Raw genomic sequence first — 15,783 nt, forward strand, 5'->3', positions numbered from 1 at the left:
GAGATATTGGCTATGGTCTGTTGATGTACAGTGTTGTCCTAAAAATAAGACAACTGGCCTTTTGAGCATATGGTAAATGAACACTGCTACTTGGGCTTTGTCTAACACCAGCCAAATTCAAATAGGTCCTACACTGTACATTTGGTGAGCAGAAGTATAACTGTTGACACACAGCAATTCTCTGACCTCACTCCCAGTCTAGTGCCTTACAGTGCTGTCTTATAGACAATAACCGTGTCTTGGCTGAAGCGTTTACATTCGGACACTCACAATACCTTCCAGTAGAGGGTAATGACACCTTTCAGTGCTGCAGTCTCTTCCTGGTTTCATGAAAACTCAGCATCACCAGCCAAATTACTGTGGTACACCAAGGTCATAAATTACTGTACATGCTTAAAAACGGGTCTCAGCTGTAATACAATATCTTATGTAGCTGTAGCAAAGCCATCTCTCTTTCTCTCTCCATCTCCCTCCAAAAGGTGAAAACCATCAGATTAAATTCACCAGCTTAGTGTATCACACCTGTCAACTGTCCAGAATGTCCAGATTTTTGCCTCATATTTTTGTTCTGTTCCTCATAAAATTTGTGGTGTTCTGGCAAATCACTGGGATGATCTGAGGATTGAAGTCGTGAAATAATGACATACATTTGAGTTTCAGACTTCAAATCCTTCAGAAAACGTATGTTAACAGAAACCCTGTTACTCTTGCAATTTTCTAAATTTATAAGAGCAATATTTAAAATCTGTCCCTATTTTTGGGCCTTTGTCCACCCATATTCTTAGGCTTTGTACAGATTTCTTGCACTAAGAGTTTGAGAGGTATGAGTGTAGTTATTCTTAAATATGTTAATAAACAAGCCATATGCTTTTTTTAGGAAGAATAATGCATTAGATTACATAAAAAATTAGGGAATACATTTTGAAAATGAAATACACAAATATATTATTGCTGTAGAAATGTCAAAAAAGTTTGAACAGAAGGATGGCATAAGAAAAGCACTCTATACATGGTTTAACAGTTAGCTGATTCTACTACTACAGCTAACCAAAGTCAGCTGTAATCATTGTACCACTGACTTTTATGACCATTTAGAAATTACAGACGATGTGGGGGGGGGGCAATGAAAAAGGTGAGCTGCATAGCAGTATTGGCACTGTGCTGTTGTGGTCTAGTAGGGGTGTGTCCCTGGTGGCACTGTGCTGTTGTGGTCTAGTAGGGGTGTGTCCAATGGTGACACTGTGCTGTTGTGGTCTAGTAGGAGTGTGTACACTGGTGACATTGTGCTGTTGTGGTCTAGTAGGGGTGTATACACAGACGCTGGAAGATAAACACTTTATATCAAATAACAAAACACGGCAAAGCTTTCAGGTATAAACCCTTCTTCAGTGCATTCATTACAACAGTTAAAAACATAATGATTATATAGTGTGGGTCAGCATCACATGACCTGCAGCCCAATAGTCACATGACGCACAGTTAAAAATACAACATATTTCATCTCAATTTAGTTTGCTGTAAAAACTTAAGAACAGGTTTCAATGTTACAACATCATTTATTCCTGGTGGTTTGTCTGCCTGTAGCCTAGTTATCACCTGTTCTTAAGTTTTTACAGCAAACTAAATTGAGATGAAATATGTTGTATTTTTAACTGTGCGTCATGTGACTATTGGGCTGCAGGTCATGTGATTATGTTTTTAACTGTTGTAATGAATGCACTGAAGAAGGGTTTATACCTGAAAGCTTTGCCGTGTTTTGTTATTTGATATAAAGTGTTTATCTTCCAGCGTCTGTGTATATTTTGACTGTTGCTTTTTATTCTAGTAGGGGTGTAACCACTGGTGACATTGTGCTGTTGTGGTCTAGTAGGGGTGTGTCCAATGGTGACACTGTGCTGTTGTGATCTAGTAGGGGTGTGTCCAATGGTGACACTGTGCTGTTGTGGTCTAGTAGGAGTGTGTACACTGGTGACATTGTGCTGTTGTGGTCTAGTAGGGCTGTGTTCACTAGTGACACTGTGCTGACATGGTCTAGTAAAGCTGTGTCCACTAGTGACACTGTACTGTTGTGGTCTAGTAGGAGTGTGTCCACTGGTGACGCTGTGCTCTTGTGGCCTAACAGGGATGTATCCACTAGTAACACTGTGCTGTTGATGTCTAGCAGTGGTGTTAGTTAAATAGCAATTCAGAGACCTACATCAGCCACATGGAGGAAAAGATCATTAGGGTCTTATTCACATGCATCTGCAATAAACAATTAGTGCAGGTAGAACAGCTGGATTAAGTCCTCCCCATATCAGCCCACAGAGCAGTGTTGCATAGGCATCTACTCACACACACACACACACACACACACACACACACACACACACACACACACACACACACACACTGAACCTTGCAGTACTTATCTATTACAGTGACAACAAACCCACTGCTACTATAAGAAGCAATGGATATTCACCTCAAAACTACCACATGCAGTCTGCAGCACTCTGCTTTGAAATAATGCAATGCAGCTATCTTTGGCACACACTGCCATGCTATTTTGATATGAGTGGATGGATCTGGGGCACAGCACGTAGCTAATTTACATTAGCTATGTCCCTGGACTCCACATTTACATGCAGCATTATTAAACAAGACTGCTGCAGTGCTGTAGCACATCACTAACACCACAGTGCTATTTTAACCGTTCATAATGTAATGTGTAATCCAGCTTGTATATAGTATGTTATGTGCACTCACTGGCCCTGGAAAGCAAGTCAACTCATTTCTGATCTAGAGTCCATGTAAAAATTGTGTGTGTGTGTGTGTGTGTGTGTGTGTGTGTGTGTGTGTGTGTGTGTGTGTCTCTGTAATTTTTACTACTATATTTTTTCAGAGGAAAAAAATGTGTTTTGTACAGGTTTTCACATTTCACATCTTTGCTGTATCTTTACAGGAAAAATGCAAGATTTATACAGCATTCTACATTGCACATCTTTGCTGTATCATCACTAAAAATGTTGCAGATTATTGTGAAGCTCTTTAAAAATGTTTTGTTTGTTTGCTTGTTTATTTATTTATTTAGCATTTACCAGGTTAACCCTACTGAGGAGATAAACTCCCAAATATGAAACATAGTGTGACAAATATAATGCTGCAACTTTTACTGACAAAAACATATATATGCAAGTGTTGCATTAGGTTCATAGGCTCATAGGAGATTAGTAGGCTTAAGGACCCTTACAAGCCTCATCAGTATAACCTGATTTTATGCAATATATGGCCCCTAGGGGCAAGAGGATGGCATGGATTTGTGCCTGTGTATTGTGTATCTTACACATTGCCCCTGTCCATAAGGGGCATAGGCACTACCCCAGGTGTGAGTTTGCAATTCCCCATCCATTGATCCAAGTTGTGTTTCAAGAGGGCCATGAAAGGGCTCTGCTTAATGTTAATAGGAACCATGTTCCAAAGAATGGACAATCTCTGAGACACATATCTGTCTCTCCATCATGTTTTATTTGAGTCGCTGATTAAGTTTAGATCCCTCGATTGGGTGACCCTCATGTTGTTTGACTTCAGGATGTGTAGCAGCTCCATCAGGGCTGAATCTGTGAGTGCCTTGTAGTTCAGGCATAGTTCACCCCTTAAAAGTTGGTAGTAGACAGAGTAAAGGGATAGGGCTTTTAGTCTATCCGCATATTTGATGCTGTTTATACCCAGTATTTTCTATGTGAGGAACCGCTGAGGTCACTCCAGCTGCTGTAAGTGCCTATAAGTACATGTCAACTGGCGCATTGTACTTGCTTATTGATCTAATGAGGGATAAGTACAGTGGGACTATAATTTCCTTGTCTCGGGATGCCATACCTTTACTTATAAATTTTGTCACATAAAAAGATCTGCCACCAGTGTGGGCACATCTGTGTACCTAGATCTGTCACCTCTGAGTGTACTCTAAGTGGTGTCCTATTGATGTTATAATTTGGAGGGGTACTCCCCAAAGGGTATGATGATGCATTTTTTGCATTTACTTTTAGGTCATGGTTCTGGCACCAATCATTTGTCTGATCTAGACACTCCCGAAGGATATCTACATTGTTGGGTGATTCAGTGATTGCTTCCAACTTGCAGTCATTGGCAAACTGTCATCCAGAGGCCTTCCCCATTTGCCTTGACTTCAGAAGTATATTCTGAACAGGAGTGGTCCTAGTACTGGACCCTGTGGCACACCACTAGGAAAAGTAGCCTCTTGCTGGATGTGGATTCACCCACTTTAACTACATGTGCCCTGTCCATAAACCAGTTGGCTAACCATCTGGTGACATAGGGATTTATGCCCAGTTTTGTGAGTTTATTTATAATAAATGCGTGAGAATTGTGTCAGATTCCTTGGCCAGGTCAAGGTAGGCAGTATGTACTGTTTTACCCTCATCCATGGCCTTAGTGTCTTTCTCAAAGAAATCCACCAGATTCAGTAGACATGACCTGCCCTTGACAGTTGTGTCCAGTCCAATGTTTGGAGGTCTCCTGTGTCATTATTTATCTGGTCTATGAGTATTCTTTCCAAAGCCTTACATATAAGACTTGTCAAACTTATGGGTCTGTAATTTCTTAGGTCAGTAGATGTTCCCCTTTATGCAGAGAAATAACTCTTGCTGTCCTCCACTCTGTCAGAACAAAAGGAGGGTGTGGATAAATAAAAGTCTTACTGGGCCTTTTAAGTCCTGGTTTAAGCTGTTTAAGAGACAACCTGGTATATTGTCAGGCCCCACTGAAGCTGTGTTTTTAGCTTCAGAGATCACAGTGGCAGTCTATTCTTTGGTGATAATTGGCAGTGAAGTAGTGAAAGGTATTTCTTTGGGGAGAGCTGGGGGTGAAGGGGCGGTGAAATTTGAGTTGAATTTGTCAGCCAGCAGATTTGCTGTATCTTCTGGCTGTGTATAGGTGATGCCATCTACAACTAATTCTGCAAATTGTTGGGTGTTGCCCTGAAGGTTGTGGACATAACTGAAAAATGTGTTATGGTTGTCCTTAGCTTTGGAGGCTATTTTCACCTCAAAGTCTACTTTAAGAGACTTGACTAGTTCCCTGATTGACTTGTTTAGACTAATGAGAGACGTATTGCTCTGCTGTGCACATTACCTCTTACGTCTCGACAGCAGTGTATTTTTTTTGTTGTACCACCTATTAATTCCACGGGTCTACTAACGTGGCTTGTTTGTGTGATTTGACCTGTGTTTATTTCCATCTCATACTGCTGTTTCTATGCAGTTGTTTATATGGTCATATGGGGCTTTTGCGTACACCTCTGCATAGATTTCTGTGTATTTTGGATTTGGGGGAGCTTGGAAACTAGCTATGCCACCCCTTAATAGGGAATAATTCACCTTAGTAAGTTTGTAATGTTTTTTGGGGTTAGGCAGGGGGACTAGTTTTATTTTATATCACGGGAGATGGCTTTGTGATCTGATCTTACCAGTGAGGACATCACAGTGGGGGGGGGGGGTGCAGAACTCTACCATATTTGTGAATACCTGATCTAGAATATGTCTTCCCCTAGTGGGAGTGCAGACTAGCTTCTCCAGAACATTTGAATTTACAAATACAAGACTTTGGGCCTGCATCTTATGGTCATGTATGTCTCCCAATTAATGGAGGGGTAGTTACAATCACCCATGAGTATGGAATTATTATTACTAAACAAGTTTGCAGTAAAATAGTGTATAGAATATAAAACAGGAATTATTACCAGCTGCTTCTGGATGGAAATAAATAGCATGTTCAACATTTTATATTGTTAGTGAAGGTGTGACAGTTAACCCAGTCATTTTCAGGTTAAACACATCAGGTACTGAGAAGGAAATGCTTCTTAAGTGTAGTTTTGAATTCTGTTGTCTTTGTAGCTTTGATGGGAAGTAAAAACATATTCCTGCTGACTGAAAGGAATAGTGTTCTATCCTGTAGCTTTGGGGGGAATGTAGCCATTTCTGATGTTTAGATCAAAACTTACTCTTTGTTTTTTCTATGTTACAAGGAAAGATGCACATTTACTTTATTAATTTTATAGATAATAATCTGAATGACTAGGACCCCTTTTTGTTCATGCCTTTATTACGTTAGATGTGAAATACTATTCAGACTTGCAAAACAAACATCGTGCAGATAAATACAAAATTGCAGAGAGCAGAGCAAATATGATAAATAGTCATGAATTATAATAAATGTAAATTATAACATTTAAATTATAACATTTTACTGAATCTACAATTGCCCTTTCCAAACAGCAAACCCCTCCTCCTGATACCAAACCAGCCAAGTCTACGACTAGCAATGCCTCGTTCTCTTTTTCTCCAGTTCCTACAGCCACTATAACAAAACTACTGCAGTAACTAAAACCTACTACACTTACCGTAGATAACTTACCCAGTGAATACCTCAAAATTGCAGCTGAATCTATAGCCTTCGCAGCATCAATCCCTATAAATAGATCCATTCTCAAAAAGAAGGTCCCTCAGCTGTGGAAAATTTCCCATGTAATCCCACTTCATAAAGGGGGACCTTCCACAGAACTGACAAACTATCGTCCAATTGCTATTCTTTCACCTCTTTCTAAGCTACTCGAAGGGTGTATTCATCTCCAGGTCATGAATTTTTTACTAACAAATAACCTTCTCGCAAACACTCAGCAATGGTTTCTCCCATCACATAGTACCACTACAGCTCTCTTATTCTTCACTAATACTGTAAACCATTACAGGAGTAACAACAACTTTGTATCTGCCATCTTTCTAGACCTATCAAAAGCTTTTGATATGGTCTCCCATTCCAAACTAATAGATGTACTAACCAAACTATCCTTCTCACCATCTGCCACAGCATGGATTCATAACTATTTATCTGGTCGTCAACAATCTGTTCTATGGCAGGGTGACCTATCTCCACACCTTCCTTTATCCATTGGTGTCCCCCAAGGATCTATCTTAGACCCTCTCCTTTTCTCCCTCTTTACTAATAATCTACACATACCTACTCCACATGGTTCTATAATACAGTACACAGATGATTCAACACTTATCTGTGACTAATAATCTACACACATCTACTCCACATGGTTCTATAATACAGTACACAGATGATTCAACACTTATCTGTGACTAATAATCTACACACACCTACTCCACATGGTTCTATAATACAGTATGCAGATGATTCAACACTTATCTGTGCTGCCACTTCTCTATCAACTCATCATTCTTAAACACAGGAATCGTTCACTTCTGTTGAAACATGGTTAGCCAATGCCCATCTAATACTGAACCCAAATAAAACTAAATTATTACTCTTCCAACCTAACAAGACATCTATCTCATGCCCAGCATTTAACATGATAGCCAAAGACAATACTGTGATCTTCCCGACAACCCATACAAAGCTTCTAGGAGTGGAAATAGACAATACCCTAAAATTTGACTTGCATGTCTCACTAACTATAAAAAAAGTTCATAAGAAACTTGGAAGTCTATACAGCCACAAAAGATTCCTTACCACAATGGCTAAAATTATATTAGCATAAACCCATCTACTCTCCACTCTACTATATGCCTCTCCAATTTTAACTAATCTAAGGAAAACTAACTTATCTAAGCTAGAAGCATGTTATAATAAAATTGCCAAGTTTGCATCTGACTGCCCATATAGGACACATCATTGTACAGCTTTAAGGATACTAGACTGGCTTGAGCATCCCAACATTATTCTTTACAACCAACTCTCTCTAACTCACAAAATTGTAACATGACCAATTAGAAACGCTGTACTACAAAATCTCATCCTTCCTTACAGTTCCAGCAGACCACTTCGCTCTAATAACAAGAACTTACTCACCATCTCCAAGGCCAACAACACTGCAGGAGAATCTTTATTTTCCAGCCATATATGTCATATATAGAACTCCCTTCCTAACTCCATTCTCTCAATCTTATCCACTAACCACTTTAAACCATCACTTAAAACTTATTTGAAAAATAAGTGGCTATGTTCCTGTACTAACGCCTCATGAGTGCTCTGATACATCACAGTATACCCAAAACATATCCAACTTCTCCACCGGTGTTCAATCCTTTGTTCCTACTGACCTGTCTTAACCTTATATCTTGACATAAGCCGTACTTACAAATAGTACTAGCTATGTTCAAAGCCTAGGTTTTGTTAAGATGTAACAAATTTGTATGCTATGTATACTACATTTTGTTTACTTTATACTTTATTGATTATTGTAATGTGTTCATGAAAATTTACTGTTACTTATGGAGCTTTTCTCCCCGGGCCTCTGCTGAAAAAGGACCTGTGTCCAGGCCAACTTTCCCGGTAAACAAATGGTAAATAAATAAATAAAATAATTCTGTTACATTATAAAAAGTCATGATTATAACAAATGAGTGTATTGGATCTCATATAATAGCTTGAAGCTGACCACACTGATTAAATAGGATTTTAAGTCTTAAAGGCATTTAATTAATATATCCAAGGCTTTAAACTGCTGGTTTGATGAATAAAGGTTAGAGGGACTCTGATAGCTGTTTAGAGAAAAATACATTTCTTTTCCAGTTTCATCAATGTGATAATTTATTTCCTTTATAAGTCTTGTTTAATGAATTAGCATTTATCAGGCTGTACTTCAAAATTATGAGGTAATCCCCTTAAAATGATCAATGCATAACTTGACATTTTGTCTGCCTTCAGTCAGTTTGTTTGGCTGTGAAGAGTTTGTTTAGTCTGTGCTGTAATGTTAATTTGTTAATTCCAGGTGCTGTGAAGAGTTTGTTTAGTCTGTGCTGTAATGTTAATTTGTTAATTCCAGGTGCTGTGAAGAGTTTGTTTAGTCTGTGTTGTAATGTTAATTTGTTAATTCCAGGTGCTGTGAAGAGTTTGTTTAGTGTGTGCTGTAATGTTTATTTGTTAATTCCAGGTGCTGTGAATAGTTTGTTTAGTCTGTGCTGTAATGTTAATTTGTTAAGTCCAGGTGCTGTGAAGAGTTTGTTTAGTCTGTGCTGTAATGTTTATTTGTTAATTACAGGTGCTGTGAAGAGTTTGTTTAGTCTGTGCTGTAATGTTTATTTGTTAATTACATGTGCTGTGAAGAGTTTGTTTAGTCTGTGCTGTAATGTTAATTTGTTAATTCCAGATGCTGTGAAGAGTTTGTTTTGTCTGTGCTGTAATGTTTATTTGCTGATTCCAGGTGCTGTGAATAGTTTGTTTAGTTTGTGCTGTAATGTTTATTTGTTGATTCCAGGTGCTGTGAAGAGTTTGTTTAGTCTGTGCTGTAATGTTTATTTGTTAATTCCAGGTGCTGTGAAGAGTTTGTTTAGTCTGTGCTGTAATGTTAATTTGTTAATTCCAGATCAGTGAAGAGTTTGTTTAGTCTGTGCTGTAATGTTTATTTGTTAATTACAGGTGCTGTGAAGAGTTTGTTTAGTCTGTGCTGTAATGTTAATTTGTTAATTCCAGATCAGTGAAGAGTTTGTTTAGTCTGTGCTGTAATGTTTATTTGTTAATTCCAGGTGCTGTGAAGAGTTTGTTTAGTCTGTGCTGTAATGTTAATTTGTTAATTCCAGATCAGTGAAGAGTTTGTTTAGTCTGTGCTGTAATGTTTATTTGTTAATTCCAGGTGCTGTGAAGAGTTTTAGTCTGTGCTGTAATGTTAATTTGTTAATTCCAGATCAGTGAAGAGTTTGTTTAGTCTGTGCTGTAATGTTTATTTGTTGATTCCAGGTGCTGTGAAGAGTTTGTTTAGTCTGTGCTGTAATGTTTATTTGTTAATTCCAGGTGCTGTGAAGAGTTTTAGTCTGTGCTGTAATGTTAATTTGTTAATTCCAGATCAGTGAAGAGTTTGTTTAGTCTGTGCTGTAATGTTTATTTGTTAATTACAGGTGCTGTGAAGAGTTTGTTTAGTCTGTGCTGTAATGTTAATTTGTTAATTCCAGATCAGTGAAGAGTTTGTTTAGTCTGTGCTGTAATGTTTATTTGTTAATTCCAGGTGCTGTGAAGAGTTTGTTTAGTCTGTGCTGTAATATTTATTTGTTAATTACAGGTGCTGTGAAGAGTTTGTTTAGTCTGTGCTGTAATGTTTATTTGTTAATTCCAGGTGCTGTGAAGAGTTTGTTTAGTCTGTGCTGTAATGTTTATTTGTTAATTCCAGGTGCTGTGAAGAGTTTGTTTAGTCTGTGCTGTAATGTTTATTTGTTAATTACAGGTGCTGTGAAGAGTTTGTTTAGTCTGTGCTGTAATGTTTATTTGTTGATTCCAGGTGCTGTGAAGAGTTTGTTTAGTCTGTGCTGTAATGTTTATTTGTTAATTCCAGGTGCTGTGAAGAGTTTTAGTCTGTGCTGTAATGTTAATTTGTTAATTCCAGATCAGTGAAGAGTTTGTTTAGTCTGTGCTGTAATGTTTATTTGTTGATTCCAGGTGCTGTGAAGAGTTTGTTTAGTCTGTGCTGTAATGTTTATTTGTTAATTCCAGGTGCTGTGAAGAGTTTTAGTCTGTGCTGTAATGTTAATTTGTTAATTCCAGATCAGTGAAGAGTTTGTTTAGTCTGTGCTGTAATGTTTATTTGTTAATTACAGGTGCTGTGAAGAGTTTGTTTAGTCTGTGCTGTAATGTTAATTCCAGGTTATTATTTTCTTCCCTATCATTAGATGCTTATTCCATTACTGGAAGCTTCAGTTCTAGGAGCCAGGCTTCCAGACAAGCTGCCCTGCTTATCTTACTATGAAATTCTGTCTGCTATACATTGGATGACAGATGTACTATTTTATAATAAATAAAATATCCTCCTCTTGATAGGATTATCTGGAGTATGTATATCATTTTTCTCTTTGTTTCCTGTCTTATGCTTTCATGATCCATATGGTAACATATAATTGCCAGCTTAATAGGTCATTATTCATATATTTCTTATAACAATGAGGTGAATAGTAAATAAATAAATAAATCAGTACATACCTTATCCAGTACATCAAAAATGCATATTTTATATGATTTTTCTGCAGAGCTTGAGAACTGATTTCTCTCATACTACGAATATTTTACTATAACCATTCTCCTGTGAGCACTCTGCTGTTTCACTAGTAGGTAAAATGTCATTCTTGCCTTACATTATTATGACTTTATTTTCTTTTCTTTTATGACTAACCTTGTGGTTATTTACTTTGCATTGTCTTTGTCTACTCTTCTATATTTGCTAGATCCATATGTTTGTCTTTCTCATTCTTTAAATCTCAATATTGTTTTGATTTATATCATTGCATTTTGGGAAATAAATATTTAAATCATTCATTCCATCATATGAATGGTTCTTTAAGCCTGCCTTCCTGCTCATGCCAACCGCATTCCTTTTGTTTTATAGACATGGAGTAATTATATAATTTCTGTACAGCATTTTCTTCAATATTATCAGTTCTTTCCACTTGATTCATTTTATTGACAGAGCTCATGCCAAATGATTATAAGGTAAGATAAGAGTGTCAGTGGATCAGTGGGTAACATACTTTCCTTTGATGCTGGAATAGTAGAAGACTATGGGTTATACTTCCACCTTAGGCACGTGGATTTGGGTTCCATTTCCAAAATAGTGCATCATAAGGGGTGCTGCACTTCTCAGTGTGTGTTCTTAGAATGAGATGTTAAACTGGGGTCCTTTCTCCTTGAGTAGGTGGTGGTTCAGGTGCATATAAAAGATCCTATGGAACTTATCAAAAAGAGTAGGGAAGTTTAATTAAAAAAAAAGAAAAAAAAATACTCTGACAGAATCCTGTCTGTGCATGTTTTTAATTTTTTATATAGACATTTCAGTTTGAAAGCTTTCTTGACAGAGTGCAACAATCATATCACTTTATCCTCCCTATCCTTGCCTCCATAACAAACTCTTTATTTCAATGGCCTCATTTTCCAACTCCCACTTATTATAGAGTAGATCCTCAAATCCACGAGCACCATGAACATTAAACAATTATTTTGTTATTCTCCAATTTCAATAAGCCCATAAATTACCATGCTTAATCTAACATCTTTAATTCATTCCTGTTACCATAATATATTTGTCATATTCCTAAACCTTTGTGCCTTTCCACATGCAATGCATAAAATACTCTGTTTTCCCTTCTGGGTTAAACGTGTTGCATTTTATTTCTTCCTGGTCATTATACATCATAGATGCCTTTATGAAGATGTTTTTAACCAAAAAATCCACAAAAAAATGCGTCTTAACAACCTCCTTAATCCTTTTCTTTCTTTTATGGCTTGTTGAATATTAATAATAAATCTAGCCACATATCAGTCTAATAATACTGCTCTATAATTTTGGGACATCATTGCTTCTTTACTTTTGGTGTACTTTCTATATGTAGTCCACAGAACATTTTTTTTCTAAATTCTGCTATCGCCTCATCACATTTTATCTTCTTTCTTTTCTATTAACTGCTTTCCAAAATCATATATATTTATCTAGCAAAATCAAATCTGCAACAATTTATTCCTGTTAATTACTTCCAAAATGCTTTACACATGCAAAATCCAAATAAACAATGGGATTTATTAACCCCGACCTACCCTTTTCTTTTTTTCAGTCAACAAAATCCCAACTTTATGGGAATTGACCTTTTTTGCTGTATGAAACTAACAATTATTTCCAACAGTTAATTTTCCTTAGTCACTGGAAACATAAAAGTTAACTCTACGTATGGTAACTTTCCCAGTAAGACCAAATCAATTAAGCACACCCTCTTTCTATATGTCAACTTTAGGGTTCTTCACAACTTCCTTATCTCTCTTTTATACAGCACAACCTTGCCTCTTATTCACATCCTCCCAACTTAAGAACGCTTCACTATGCTTTACACTCCTCTTTACTCAAAAGCAGACTGACCATACTTAAAAAGCCACCAAGTACTATTACAACTTATGTTGACTGTAATTATTAAATTATCTGCACAATGTAGAATTAAAGGTTATCTTGAAACAAAATCTTAGTTTTATTCTTCTTCTTAAGATTCATAACTGCATTTATCACTAAATGAAGCTTGTGACATAAATAAGACATGTTAGGAAGACATGCATGTGTCTCAGAGGATCTTCATTCTCTGGAACAGTCTCCTCATTCATGTGAAGCAGCGTATTTCCCTAACCCTATTTAAGTGTAACCTTGACCAATGAATAGGAAATCAGAAATTTACCCTGGGTCTGGCCCCCATGTTTCTGATAGGCAGATGCAGACATACCCAAACTAACATACTCCCTGCACATAACCTCTAGAAACTTCCAAACTAACATACCTCCTCATAACAAATGCCCACGATACATAGGGACACAATGGTGTTGGGCTGCATGGCTAGGCTTATAAAAGTCCTGGTGGTCATTAGCCTGGTATATAGCTGTGAACCTTTGAATATCTCACCACACTCACTGGGCATCCATGACACGCCCCTTTAATCATTTTCACACTATTCATTACCAATCCATTTACCAAAACATTTTGTCTATATATTCTCATGTACAATTTTTGAAAATGATCACTAATTTTTCTCTACTTAATGTTGTTCAAGCATTTGTCATAACAGACCATGACAATCAGTATCAGATGGTTTCTTAATATCAACCACTTTCATTTTTTGCATTTCTCTCCCATTAAGTTATAGTGCCTACAGCTTCTTTTATAATCAAGACATCTTTAACATTTCTTCTTTAAATTCTGTCTTGTAAAACCTTATTCAGTAATCCAAAAAACCTCAAATGTTCTTAACTATTTTGTAATTTAAATTAAATAAACTCACTTGACTCTGTTTTATAGCTTGTACACCAAACACCATTGCTATTCCATTATAGTTGAACCCTAATACACAAGTGGGCTACTGCATGGAGAAACTGGCTGAAACTACGATCCCCTATTCAGTTTCAAACCTATAAACAACTTCATAATCATACAAAAAACAAGTAATTGGTTATAAAAGAGAATAGCATATAAACTCACAAAAAAGCAACACCATTTATCCTCTCTTCAATCTAAATTCATGCAATATGCTGATGTTTCTACTGTTATTTATCAGACAATCTTCTACACCTTCAATCCATCACTCAAAAATTGTTCAACCCAATTAAAAATCGGCTTAGCAAAAATTAACTTCTTAGTTGGGAGGGTGGCCTAATGGTTAAGGTGCTTGCCTTACAAGCACAAAGTGCAGGGTTTGAGTCTCACAAGGGATAATTGGCTAGGCTTAAAGTGGCTCACAAGGGCAGTTAGCTTAGTACTAACCTATGAACCTATGAACCCATAAAAAAAAAACGACTACTATTTCTCCCAAACTCTCAGTCTCACCTCAAAGCATCCTTCACTATTACTTCACCTGACAATAGTATAATTGAAGTAGTATCCCATATTAAAGTCTTAGGCATGACAACTGATTTTCAACTAAAATTTGATCTACAAAAACATAACTGCATAAAGAAAACACATCAAAAAGTGGCTTGCTCTATAGATCAGAAAGGTTCCTTACCAATACCTCCAGACTTTTTCTTGCAATTTATTTCCTTACTAGTCTACTTTATGCCTCTCTCATCCTATTAAATAAACCAAGCTAAAAATGAAACTTGATCTCTGCTACAATAAAGTCACTAGATCTGCTGCTAATCAACCCATTGTCCATCTATAAAATCATGAAATTGGCTTGAACTGCCTTACCACCTCTTTCTCACTCAACCTTTTCTTGCTCATTTATAAATCTTCATCCTGCCCAAATATTTTGACCATTCTCATATGTTACATTCCCAATCACTCACTTTGGTGTAGAAACCAACATCTCCTAGAAATCTACAAACCTAAAAGGTCCATAAGCCATAGCCTATGCAGTAATGCATTGGCTGTAGCCTAAAACAAAATTTCTTTTGCCATCAGATATAGTCCAAATATTCACAGATTTGAAAAATCAGCAAGAGAATTTCTCCATAACACATGTCTATGTTCTTCTCTTAACCCTGCTTAAGCCTTCCCACTAATCTATTTTCCTCTACCCTCCATTACTCACATCTTCCCCTTCCTTTTTTCCTTGCTCACCTCCTCTCTTCTAGCCCACATTAATTTACCCTTCACTCGGTCATCAATTCAACTCATACTCTTAACTTAATCTATATCTCAGTACCATCATGCATTACACTTTTACAAACCTAACTTTATATTTTTCCTGATCAATTCCCTCTTATACTACTACTATTTGACTCCGTCATTTCCATAACTTTTACTACTTTACCCATCACTCTGTTGTCAATGCTATCCATGGTCTTAACTTAATCTATATCTTATTACTGTTTTGAACTCTACTTTAATATCCTACCTATATTTTTCCCCAAGTATTTGCCATTTGTACAATGATTGCTCTAATTCTTCCTACTACCATAGCTGTTCTTATCACTAGCTGTACTATGTCTTTTACAAATGTTCTCTCCAAATCTATTTTATATAGTCTGTTTATTATATGTTTTTATTACACTCACTTATCTATATTATGTAGTAATTCTGTTCTGTATTTTCTGTACTGATTATAGATTGTAAATGATTTTCCTGTAGAGAAGTTTTCTCCCCAGGCTTCCACTTAAAATGGGTTCTATATCCAGTTGGACTATGCCAGTTAAAAATGTCAAATAAAATAAATAAACAAATAAATACATTCTTGTTTCACCAAAACTTTACTAAACTCTCTATATACTTCTGTATTCCTCAGCTTTTTACTTACTCATTCAGTCTTT

Source organism: Protopterus annectens, chromosome 14.part0, assembly GCF_019279795.1.
Source record: "Protopterus annectens isolate FY-2018-M chromosome 14.part0, PAN1.0, whole genome shotgun sequence".
NCBI lineage: Eukaryota > Metazoa > Chordata > Ceratodontiformes > Protopteridae > Protopterus > Protopterus annectens.